The sequence below is a fragment of the Lampetra fluviatilis genome, chromosome 21 (assembly GCF_964198595.1).
Source record: "Lampetra fluviatilis chromosome 21, kcLamFluv1.1, whole genome shotgun sequence".
Lineage (NCBI taxonomy): Eukaryota > Metazoa > Chordata > Hyperoartia > Petromyzontiformes > Petromyzontidae > Lampetra > Lampetra fluviatilis.
Window position 1 is genome coordinate 2,826,017 of NC_136295.1, and position 13,138 is coordinate 2,839,154.

Consider the following 13,138-nt stretch of genomic DNA (forward strand, 5'->3'; position numbering starts at 1 on the left):
CAGCGGTCGGCATCGAACCCACGGTGCCATTAACAGCAGCAGCAGCCGTGCTCAATCCACTGCTGGATGAAATCAGCCGCCACCTCCCACCAAATGCACAGCCGTCGGCCACGTGACCGTCCGGATGATGACGCAACGGCAAAGGCGCAGCGCTGCAACGCCTTGCTCTCTCCGCTGCTGGCGGAAGGGCACGTGTACGTGTGTGTGTGTACTTTGTACGTGTGTGTACTTTGTACGCAGCCAAACGTCGTAATCGGAGGAGCCGGTGGTGGGTTGGGGGGGAAGGACAAACGCAGTAGACACAACGCAAGGAGTTCTAAACAAACGAGTGCGTCGATCCAGACGATTTGAAAAGCGGCGCGGCTCCCGTTCGCGTCCTCATGTCGCATAAATGACGTCACGCGATTTTGGACTATTTTTTACCCCCCCCCCCCATCGTCACACGGCGTCACAAAAAGTCAGACACCCCCCTCAAATATGACGTCACAAAGCTCTGCCCCCCCTAAAAAAACATGCTTCAAATCGCTTTTAACTATTGTCACTGTAGTGTGTATTGAATGTGGCGCTGCACTCTGATGTTGTAGGGGAAAATATTTATTAAAAAGTCTATTTAATGAAGTAGAACGTGTTGTCTATATTTATTTAAAGTTGCGCATTTTGATGTGACGTCACATTTCTTAAACCCCCCTCCTCCTCGTCACACATCGTCACAGATGTCTTACCCCCCACCCCTCCCCTAGGTGCGTGACGTCATTTATGGACGGCCCCTTAAACTGCCGCGCAGGGCGATCGAATCGGATCGCTCGTCCGTCTCGGGCGTGCTCGCTTGACGCCGTTCCGTCAGCGCCGAGGGTTTGCATGTGACGCACTGCTGTTGTTAGGGGCCGTCCATAAATGACGTCAGACATTTGTGACGACGAGGGGGGGGGTGAGAAATGTGACGTCACATCAAAAGGCGCAATTTTAAATAAATATAGACAACACGTTCTACTTAATTAAATATACTTTTTAATAAATGTTTCTCCTACAACATCAGAGTGCAGCGCCACATTAAATACGCACTACAATGACAATAGTTTAAAGCGATTTGAAGCATGTTTTATTTTTTTGGGGTGTGGGGGGGCAGAGCTTTGTGACGTCATATTTGAGGGGGGGGTCTTACTTTTTGTGACGCCGTGTGACGAGGGGGGGGGGGTCAAAAATCGTCCAAGATCGCGTGACGTCATTTATGGACGGCCCCTTACGCGTGCGTCGTTGAACTTCTTTCGCGCCGTACGTTGGGGCCAGCGCTGCCAATCTCGGGCTGCGTTGGCGACCCGCGTGGGGGAGTTCGCTCGAGAGAGATTCTACCGAGACCCACGCTCGGAGTGTCTGCGGCGCCTGAGCAAGGCTAGGGGAGACGAAACGTCGTCAACCCCTTTTAATAGCATGGGTGGGGAGGGGGGGTAGAGTGATTATCGCACTTCGCTAGCAACCCGGGTGCGATTCCCGCTCAACGGCCAACACCGGTGACGATTGTCTGAACCGGTCCTGGCCCTCCCCTAGGTCGACTCAGCCTCAATTGAGTAACTGGTGCGGTGTGTGAACATCGCCATGGGGGGGAGACAAAGGCGGTCGCGCGTGGTGCTGGCCACCCACCCCCTCGTGTGCCGTGCCGGCCTTTATAGGTGCTACTCGCTAACAGCACTTGCCCCTACAGCCTGCTAAGGCTACACGGGAGATCTTTGTCTTTGTGGGGAGCGGTAGTGTATTGGTTCGTGCGCTGCGCTACGAAAACCGGCGACCCGAATTCGATGTCTGCACACGACCCAACACCAGCTCCGTCCTCCCCTAGGTTGACTCAGCCTCAAATGAGTACCTGGTGCGGTGTGCGAACATCGCCACGAGGGAGACAAAGGCGGCCTGGGCGTGGTGTACTACTGGCCACCCGCCCCATCCACTCGTGTGTCGTGTCGGCCTTCATAGGTGCTACTCGCTAACAGCACTTGCCCCAACAGTCGATTCAAGGCTATACGGGGGTGCTTTGTTTTTGTTATAGGCGATGCTCCTGGAGTTGGCAGTGGTGCAAAAACCTTAAACTCCAAACACATTCGTCAATAACACAAAGCTCCCCCATGTAGCCTTAGCAGAATGTTGGGGCAAGTGCCGTTAGCGAGCACCTATACAGGCCGGCACGGCACACGAGGGGGTGGGTGGCCAGCACCACGCCCGGCCGCCTTTGTCTTCCCCCGTGGCGATGCACAGCTACATACATACACGTGTGTGCGTGTACTGCGGACTGCAAAGACAAAGATCCCCCGTGTAGACTCAACAGACTGTTGGGGCAAGTGCTGTTGATGAAGGCCGGCACGGCGCGCGAGACGCTGGGAGGGGTTGGCCAGCATTGCGCCCGGCCGCCTGTGTCGTTTAAGGCTGAGTCGACCTAGGCGGAGGCCCAAGTCCGGTACAAATATTGAATCGAACTCATGTTGGCTGGGTTTGCGTGACTGTACGAACGTGAACAGAGATACACGGCGACATCGAATTTACACGCGGGGACATTTGCAAGCATGTGAGATAATACATGTGACGTTTCGGGCAATGGGCCTGCTTCATAGCAGAGCGCAACTATGGGTGATTGTCCATCGGTGTTGACCATTCACGCACGCGCAGACGGCATAGACGTCCACGTGGAGCTGTTAACGTCGTCACCCCGTGTGGCTTGAACAGACTGTTGGGGCAAGTGCTGTGAACGAGCAGCAGCACCTGTGTGGGTGGGCGGTCAGCACCACACCCGGCCGCCTTTGTCTCCCCAGTGACGGTGTACAGCTACACACACACGTGTGTGCGTGTGTGTGTATGTGTACGCGCACTGCAGATTGCAAAGACAAAGATAGATGCCCCGTTATAGCCTTTCCCGACTGTTGGGGCAAGTGTTGTTATTCGGGACTGCACGCACACTCACACACACACGCGCACACACGCGCACACACGCACACACGCACTCACACGCGCACACACGCACACACATGCGCACACACAAACGCACACACACACACACGCGCACACACACACACGCGCACACACACACATAAAGGGCAGCCGTGTGTTGAAAGCTCCGCTCTCTCGCTAAGCCTCCACCGCCGCCACGAAACCACCGACAGCCCCCTCCCTGCGTACAGTGCGCGCCGCACAAACACGAAAATATAAATATAGAAATAAAGACTTTATTCACCACCCTCACCCCGACTCACCCCCCACTCACCCCGACTCACCCCCGACTCACCCCCGACTCACCCCGACTCACCCCCACTCACCCCCACTCACCTCGACTCACCCCGACTCACCCCCACTCACCCCGACTCACCCCCGACTCACCCCCAGACTCACCTCGACCCACCCCCGACTCACCCCGACTCACCCCGACTCACCCCGACTCACCCCGACTCACCCCGACTCACCCCGACTCACCCCGACTCACCCCGACTCACCCCGACTCACCCCGACTCACCCCGACTCACCCCGACTCACCCCGACTCACCCCGACTCACCCCGACTCACCCCGACTCACCCCCGACTCACCCCCGACTCACCCCCCCCACACATCCCGCTTCGCCCCTCGTGCCCCAGCACCGCGAACCCCGTAGCAGGCCACACACAGGCAAAGCTCCCCCGTGTAGCCTCCAACAGTGTCGGGGACAAGTGCGCCGCTGCGGAGGCACAAGTCCTTGTGACGAGCGGCACGGGGTGGGCGGGTTTGGTGGTCGGCACCCCACGCCCGGCCGCCTTTGTCTCCCGCCAGTTGCGATGTTTACGGAAACGCCGCACCAGATACTTATTTGAGGCTGAGTCGACCTAGGGGAGGCTCAGATAATCGTCACTGTTATCGACCGCGGGCCGGAATCGAGCGTCTGGGTTCGTTGCGCAGCGCCCTAACCGCTGCGCCACCGCTCGCTCCACACATCGTTGTCTTTATACACACAAAGACAAAGATCCCCCCTATAACCTTAACCGACTGATGGGGCAAGTGCTGTTAACGAGCACCTAATGAAGGCCGGGTTCCTTGCGCAGTACGCTAACCACTGCGCCACCGCTCTGCACTTACACACACACAAAGACGACGACACACACACCCAGCGCTGCTTCCTCCCCCAGCCACATGGGGGCCGCGGGGGGAGGAGGCGAGGGTCGGGGGGGGGGTGATGGAGCCGGTGAGGCCGGGCTGTTCGCTGGGGGTTGGGACGCGCTCAGTGGGTGAGTGGGTGGGTGAGTGAGTGTGTGGGTGGGTGAGTGGGTGTGTGGGTGAGTGGGTGTGTGGGTGAGTGGGTGGGTGAGTGTGTGGGTGAGTGGGTGTGTGGGTGAGTGGGTGGGTGAGTGAGTGGGTGAGTGGGAGTGTGGGTGAGTGTGTAAGTGTGTGGGTGGGTGAGTGAGTGTGTGGGTGGGTGAGTGGGTGAGTGTGTGGGTGAGTGGGTGTGTGGGTGAGTGGGTGGGTGAGTGAGTGGGTGAGTGGGAGTGTGGGTGAGTGTGTAAGTGTGTGGGTGGGTGAGTGAGTGAGTGGGTGAGTGTGTGGGTGGGTGAGTGGGTGGGTGAGTGGGTGAGTGGGTGGGTGAGTGGGTGAGTGGGTGGGTGAGTGGGTGAGTAGGTGGGTGGGTGTGTTGCTGAGTGGGTGGGTGAGTGTGTGGGTGAGTGTGTGGGTGTGTGGGTGAGTGGGTGGGTGAGTGGGTGAGTAGGTGGGTGAGTGGTTGGGTGTGTTGCTGAGTGGGTGGGTGAGTGTGTGGGTGAGTGGTTGTGTGTGTGGGTGGGTGAGTGTGTTGCTGAGTGGGTGGGTGAGTGGGTGTGTGGGTGGGTGTGTGGGTGGGTGAGTGGGTGGGTGGGTTAGTGAGTGAGTTGGTGAGTGGGTGGGTGAATGTGTGGGTGGGTGAGTGGGTGGGCGCGCGTGCGTTTGTGTGTGCGCGTTATACGTGGGGAGCGGTGGTGGATCGGTTAGCGCGCTGCGCTGCGAACTTGGCGACCCGGGTTCGATTCCCGCTCACGGCCAACACCGGTGACGATTATCTGAACCGGTCCTGGGCCTCCCCTAGGTTGACTCAGCCTCAAATGAGTACCCGTGCGGTGTGTAGAAAACATCGCCAATAGGGAGACAAAGGCGGTGGGGCGTGGTTGTGGCCACCCATCTTCCTCGTGTGCCGTGCCGGCCTTCACAGGTGCTACTCGCAAACAGCACTTGCCCCGACAGTCTGTTGCAGGCTACACGGGGGATCTTTGTTTGTGTGTGTGCGTGTGTGAGAGGGAGGGAGGGTGCTGGAGGGAGTGGGAGGGCGATGAGAGGCTGGTGGGGGGGGTCTCAGTGTAAATCCCTGTGGGAGGCGAGTGATGGACAGGGGGGCGATGGCTGGAACCTCCCTTGCAGGGCGCTCCACTCAAGACATACGCTTCACAGGCCCCCCCGCTCCCTTTAGCCCCCCCCTCTCCCTCCATCTCCACCTCCATCTCCCCTCCTCTGTCTCGCCCTGCCCCTCTCCCGCACTCCCTCTCGCCCTGCCCCTCTCTCTCTCTCCCTCCACCCTCTCACCGTCCCCTATAACCCTGCTGCATCCCCCATCTCCACCCACTCCGAATCCTCCTCCTCCTCTCTGCCCTGCCCCCATAGCACAGCAGCAGCAGCCGCGGCAGCCGCGGCAGCAGCAGCAGTAACAACAGCGGCAGCAGCAGTAGCAGCAGCAGTAACAACAGCGGCAGCAGCAGCAGCAGTAACAGCAGCAGCAGTAACAACAGCGGCAGCAGTAGTAGCAGCAGCAGTAACAACAGCGGCAGCAGCAGTAGCAGCAGCAGTAACAACAGCGGCAACAGTAGCAGCAGTAACAGCAGCAGTAACAACAGCGGCAGCAGTAGCAGCAGTAACAGCAGCAGCAGTAACAACAGCGGCAGCAGCAGCAGTAACAGCAGCAGCAGTAACAACAGCGGCAGCAGTAGTAGCAGTAACAGCAGCAGCAGTAATAACAGCGGCAGCAGCAGCAGCAGTAACAGCAGCAGCAGTAACAACAGCGGCAGCAGTAGTAGCAGCAGCAGTAACAACAGCGGCAGCAGCAGCAGCAGCATAACAGCAGCAGCAGTAACAACAGCGGCAGCAGCAGCAGCAGTAACAGCAGCAGCAGCAAGCAGCGGCAGTACACACAGCACACACAGCAGCACACACAGCAGTACATATAATAGCAACAACATTCATCAGCATCACACACAGCAGTACACAGCAGTACATATAGCAACAACATTCATCAACAGCACACACAGCAGCACACACAGCAGTACATACATCAGCAGCACACACAGCAGTACACACAGCAGTACATATAGCAACACCATTCATCAGCAGCACACACAGCAGTACACAGCAGTACATATAGCAACAACATTCATCAACAGCACACACAGCAGCACACACAGCAGTACATACATCAGCAGTACATACATCAGCAGTACACACAGCAGTACACAGCAGTACATATAGCAACACCATTCATGAGCAGCACACACAGCAGTACACAGCAGTACATATAGCAACAACATACATCAGCAGCACACACAGCAGTACATATGAAGTATTGGAAATGACGGCAGGAAACTCCTTGACGGGTAACACACTCTTTATTAAATCTTGACTTGTCACAATACAACGTGTGGTCTCTATTCTTCCGACTGCACACTTCACTTAGCTCGTGTAGACTCTCTGCCTCTGGCTACACTCTTCACTTAGCTCGTGTAGACTCTCTGCCTCTGGCTACACTCTTCACTCGTCTCGTGTAGACCCTATGCCTCTGGCTACACACACATCACTCGTCTCGTGTAGACTCGTCTCGTGTAGACCCTATGCCTCTGGCTACACACACATCACTCGTCTCGTGTAGACTTGTCTCGTGTAGACCCTATGCCTCTGGCTACACACACATCACTCGTCTCGTGTAGACTCGTCTCGTGTAGACCCTATGCCTCTGGCTACACACACATCACTCGTCTCGTGTAGACTTGTCTCGTGTAGACCCTATGCCTCTGGCTACACACACATCACTCGTCTCGTGTAGACTCGTCTCGTGTAGACCCTATGCCTCTGGCTACACACTCTGCATGCTCACACTGCATGCTCACCCTACACTCCGCCTCTGGGTTACACAGAGTCCCGGTCCCCACAGGACAGCGGGACTGGGTACCGCAGGGCCCTGTCTCTTCCTCTCCGTCTTCAGTCTTCGCTGGTTACACTCTCCCCGTGCGCCTGTGCGCATCACCTTATATAGTCCCTCCTCCCGGGAGACGGAGCGGATGCGGACCTCGACGTGAGCATCACTCCTTAGTGAACCAATCACGACGCGCTATCTCTACGATCCGTTTTCCCCCAGCGCGTGTTTCCACTCCCCAACCAATCACGCCGCGCTGCCACCCGATCACTCCCTCTCCAGCGCGTCACCGGCACACAGCCAATCAGCACCACACAACCCACGATCCCGCGCTGACCCCTGATCCCTCACCGTCAGCGCGCGTCACCACACACACATCCAATCACGACGCGCTGGCACCCGATCGCTACCCCAGCGCGTATCACCACTACATCACCCCCTCCCACATAGCTCGCAGCCGGCCCGGCTGCTAACCAACAACATCACACAACGTTAACACAACAAAACCCCCACCCCCCAGTGTGCCCCGTAACACAACAACAACAACACAACAGCAACCTATGTACAATTTGACAACTAACACAAGAAAAGTCAACAATAACACACACAACACCTTATAAGAAGCTATATACAGCCCGACGAACAACATAATAAAAGCGATTTCCAGAAAATGAACGCGCCCAGCGTCTCCGTGACTAACGCAGTGACGAGGCGCTCCAGCTTCCTCGACTCCTCACATGGTAGGTCATGAAAAGTAGCGCGACCTGGCGCGAGTCCGTCTGGCCGGTCCGTCATATGGGACGGGACGCTGACGACCGTCCGGTGGTTCCGGCTGCTCTAGACGGCGCGGATCGGGTCTGAAAGGACCGGCCCCGCCGCGAAGATCCGGCCGCCGGTGGTCGGCAGCTGTCAGTTCTGAGACACCTGGGAGGAGATCAGGCGGAAGCATGTGAGGATCAGGCAGAGACATTTTCCCCTTTGGGTCGTCGGTCACGTCACATGCTCGGCCCTCACGACACAAGGGGAGGCCATATGGAGGCGGGAACGGTTTCAGTCGGGAGGGGTGGACGTACCACCGTCGCTTTCCCCATTTTATCTGAACGCACTGGGGGCGTGCAACACGCACGACCTCCACGGGTCCCCGCCATGGCTTCAACAATTTAGGCGACGTAGCCAAAGGTGCCTGAGGGCAATGCAGCCAGGCCCTGTCACCTGGTTTCCAGTCGTGCACGGACACCTTTCGTGCACGCAACCGCTCGTTAGCAATTTGGCGAGCCCGCGAATTAAGCCGTGCGGCCTCCCTTGCCTCTGTCAGCTTATGAATATTAAATTTAATATGTTCTGCCAATTTAGAATTAGTTCGTGGTGCGGACAGGCCAAGCTGCGTTTCCATGGGCGGGTCGGCTTCCCGACCGTACATCAGATAGAATGGGGAAAACCCCGTCGCTGCATGGGGGGCCATTCTATACGCGGCGAGGACCCCCGGGACCTGCAGGTCCCAATCAACATGTGCCTCACACACCCGCTGGCACAGCATAGAAGTCAAGGTCTTGTGGAGTCTCTCCACCATCCCATCCGTCTGCGGGTGGTACGGGGAGGTACGCACCTTCTTAGTACCCAACAGATCGCACACCTCTTGCAGCAATTTACTTGAAAAAATTTTCCCTTGGTCGGTCAGCAAGCGTTCGGGAGCCCCCTTGTCCAGGACGTAGCCCTGGACAAAGGCGTCCGTCACAGCCGCCGCCGACTGGTTGGCGAGTGGCCACGCCATAGGCCACCGGGTAAAATATTCGACCCCCACCAACAGGTACTTATTACCCCTAGGCGTGACTGGAAAGGGCCCCAGAATATCGAGCACAACGAGCTCGTTAGTGCGCGAGACTTGAATAGATTGCAGCGGTGGATTAGCTGCCACGGGCGGTGGTTTTCGCCTGGCGCACTCAACGCATCCCTTCAGAATATTTACCACGTCGCTCCCCATTCCCGGCCAATAATAGTCACGCTGAAGCAGGGCAAGCGTTTTGTTTACTCCCAAATGCAAGAGGCGTTCGTGTGCGGCCAAAACAACTTTCCCCCTCACAGCAGAAGGCACCACCAGTGCATGCCGCCGGGACAAACTGTCCCATCTCATTAACATGCCTTGTTTAAGTACGTAGGAGCCAGTTCGCTCCTGGTCCTCTTTAGGACCCCCCACCCTGCGGCGCAATGCTAGCAGGGAGCTGTCCGCCATTTGGAGGCGGCCCCAATCACTCAGCGACAGTGAGAGCAGCGAGTCCTGATCCTGAGAGGTAGCGGGGACATCCCCGATTGGTGCGCCCGCGGTCGCAGCCAATTCCCCCATATCTTCCACAACCGGCGGTTTACAGCGCGCCGATCCCGATAGACACGCACATTTCTGACAAGGCAACAATCGCGACAGGGCATCGGCATTTGTGTGTCGCAACCCCTTACGGTATGTGGTCATGAACTGATAGTCTTGGAGGACTTCCAACCACCGTGACAATTGGCCCGAGGGTTGGGCGACCCTCAATGAATACTGTAGCGCCGCGTGGTCCGTCCGGACCGTAAAGTGATGACCATAGAGATACGGTCTGAACTGTTGTACAAAAAAAACAATGGCAAGCAGTTCGCGACGGGTGACGCAGTAGCGCTGCTCCGCCGGAGACAACACCCTGCTACCATAAGCGACCACCCTTTCGACTCCCCCAACGACCTGGGATAGTACCCCCCCAATGCCCGTGTTGCTAGCATCCGTATCTAGCAAGAAGGGATTCGCAAAATCCGGATAGCGCAAGGGTGGGGCACCCACCAAGGCGTCCCGGAGGGAGCAGAACGCGGCCTCCTCCTCCGGTCCCCATCGGAACTTCACTCCTTTCGCCGTTAGAGCGTGCAAGGGTTTTGCAATAGTGGCGAAGTGCTCAACGAATCGGCGGTAATACGAAGCAAAACCGATGAAACTGCGCACGTCTGAAACTGACGTGGGTGTCGGCCACGAACTGACACAGTCCGTCTTCGCGGGATCGGTAGAGATCCCCGAAGAGTCGACAATGTGACCCAAGTATCTAACGGACTTACGAAAAAGGTGGCATTTGGCCGGTTTAAATTTCAATTTAGCCGATCGCATTCGTAAGAACACCCCTCTCAATCGCTGGAGGTGTTCCTCAAATGTCTTACTGAAAACAATGACATCGTCAAGGTAAGTCAAGCACGTATCCCATTGCAAGCCCGACAAAACCAACTCCATAAGGCGCTGAAACGTCGCTGGAGAGGAGTGAAGTCCCATGGGTAACCGGTTAAACTGGAACAGGCCCCCTGGAGTCCGAAATGCTGTCTTAGGTTTAGACTCTTCGTCGAGTGGCAACTGCCAGAATCCCGATAATAAATCAAGAGTCGAAAAATATCGCGCACCAGACAATGCATCGAGGGACTCGTCCATCCTGGGGAGCGGATACGCGTCAGCCATAGAGATCTTATTCAGGCGACGGAAATCTACGCAAAATCGCAAGGACCCGTCCTGCTTCTTAACCAGCACAATAGGTGCTCCCCAAGGACTGGAGGAAGGCGAAATAATGTCGGCTTCAAGCATATCGTTAATGGCCGACTGAACATGTTCCTTCTCAGCAGGACTCAGTCGGAAGGGATTTAGCCTGACCGGTGCCGCATCGCCCGTGTCAATGTGGTGGCGTGACAAATCCGTACACCCAATGTCATATTTATGTTTACTGAACACATCAGAAAATTCCATTAGTAACTCGCGCAGCGCACCCAACTGCACCGCTGACAAATCGTCCGAGCCCGCGCACAGCGAATGGACCCATTCAAGGTCCTCCCTCGGTTCAATGTTCTGCGTGGGGCTCGGATCAACGTGCGCAACCAGCCGCTCATCCGCAGGGACCCGCGCCGCGTGAGCCAGCACGGTGCCCTGCTGAATGACGGCTGGCCGCGACCCAGCGTTTAAAACCATCACAAACGGATCCTTGTCAGCCCGAACCAAAGTGTGAGCCACCGACAAATCGACCCCCCCGACAGCCCTGTTAGAAGGACCCAAAAGCATGCCTTGTTCCGAAGTCCCCCCCACCCATGGTTTCCGCAACCGGAGGGGAATTAACATCTGTGAACCCGGGGGCACGTGCACGGTCTGTGTCGCCAACGCTTGTATCGTAGCGAACGCCGTCCGAATCTCAGTAGGGTTCGTCAAAAATGAAATACGGCGACCCGATGGTAGTTCAATGCAACGCTGATCGATGAGAATTTTAATGGGCATCTTAGCCAAAAAATCAGTGCCCAATAAACAAGGAACCGCCAAAGAAGACGAAACGAAAACGGGTCCCGACAATTTGATATCTCCAATGCAAATGGACGCCCTAATCTGACCGATAATGCCCAACGATCCCCCATTAGCGGCGTAAAATGGCACATCCACTGGGAGCAGCGGACGGCATTGGACGGGGAGAATGTTGTAAATGAGGTCCGATATAATAGTCGCCGACGCCCCCGTGTCCACCAATACCCTGACCTCGACCCCATCAATAGATCCCGTAACGATGAACCCGCTGAAGCAGCCACAATTCTGTGCCCCAACTCCGACCATTCAATGTCTCCCCGGTCCCGGCCGAACCCCCCTCGCCGAACCGAATCCCCGAACCCTAACCGGCCCTCCTCCGTCGCCCCGCGACGGCCCATGCGTGTCGAGTGTGTGGGCCGAGCATGTGAGGTGCCGCGACTTGCCGGGGTTTGTAGGGATGACTTGGGGCCTTGGTCGTCGTCCAGCCGAGATCCCATGGCGCGCTGACGTGGAGCGCGGCAACCGGACGCCACGTGGCCCCGGAGGCCGCAGTTATAACACGTGATGAGGGTCGTCGGTGATCTCGGTTGCTCCAGCTTGCGGGCCGATCGTAGAGGCGACCGACCCCCCGACCTCCAGTCCCCTGGTCGTCCCGCGGTGAACGCCTCCTCTCGTGGACTGACGACTTGGGGTTCGGTGATCACCGGACCCGGAGCTGAGGCCACGGCAGCGTTGCAGACGACCCCCTGTTTGCGTTGAAGGACCTCGTGCGCTTGTATACTCGTAGCGACCCGCAAGGAAGAAATATCGATCTCGTCGGCCGTGTTGATGGGGACCCCCAGGTCCTGCGCCAACTTAAGCAGCTGCTCCAAAACCATCGCATCCTGGCCCTCCTCGTCCATACGAGGGAATGCAGCATCGGCGAGAGCCAGCAACGCCGTGCGATAGGCGAGCGCGGTCTCCGTGTCCGCCTTCTGCCTTGCATAAAAATGATGGCGACACGCCGAGGGATGTCCGTAGACCTTGGCCATGAGACCCAGCGCTGCCTTAAGCGTGGAGCGGTCCGACCTCCGTGCTGACATGAAGGCCGCGAGCGCGTTGTCGTCCAACATGGCAGGCATTGCCCGCAGCGCCGTAGCATCGGACCAGGCAGACATCTCCTGATGCGCCAAAAACCTGCGCTGAAATTGGCCCCAGTCCCCGCCTTCCGCCTTGAAGGCTGACAATGCGGGAAGGCGCTGTTGAAAAATGAAGTCGTCCTCTGCCTCGTGGTTCCTTCCCGCCGCCCCGTCGGTGTGTAAGATGGCGGCCCCAGTGGCGGATGTCTGATGGCGGTCCGCAGCGCGCGTTGATGACGTAAGAGGGCGCGCTTGGAGAACCGCCGCCACGTGGCGGTCGCCGTTCCCGCCAAAAGTCGACGCAGATGAAATGGCGGGAATCGCCAAGTCATTTTGGCGGGAATCTGCGGGGCGACCCTGTAGAATGTCCGCCGCCATCCCCGCTCCAGCCGACGAGCTGATTTCCGCCAGGATGGACGCGGCGGCGAGCAGCAGCTCCGCCAGACGGGAGTGCGCCTCGCGGAGCACGGCCTCGGTCCCCAGTCGCTCATCCGGCGCCGTCGGCGGATCTTGCAGCGTGGGCCATTCTTCGTCCTCGCCCCCCGATGGCAGCTGGCCCGGGTCGTCAAGGTTGTCCTCGCGGTCAA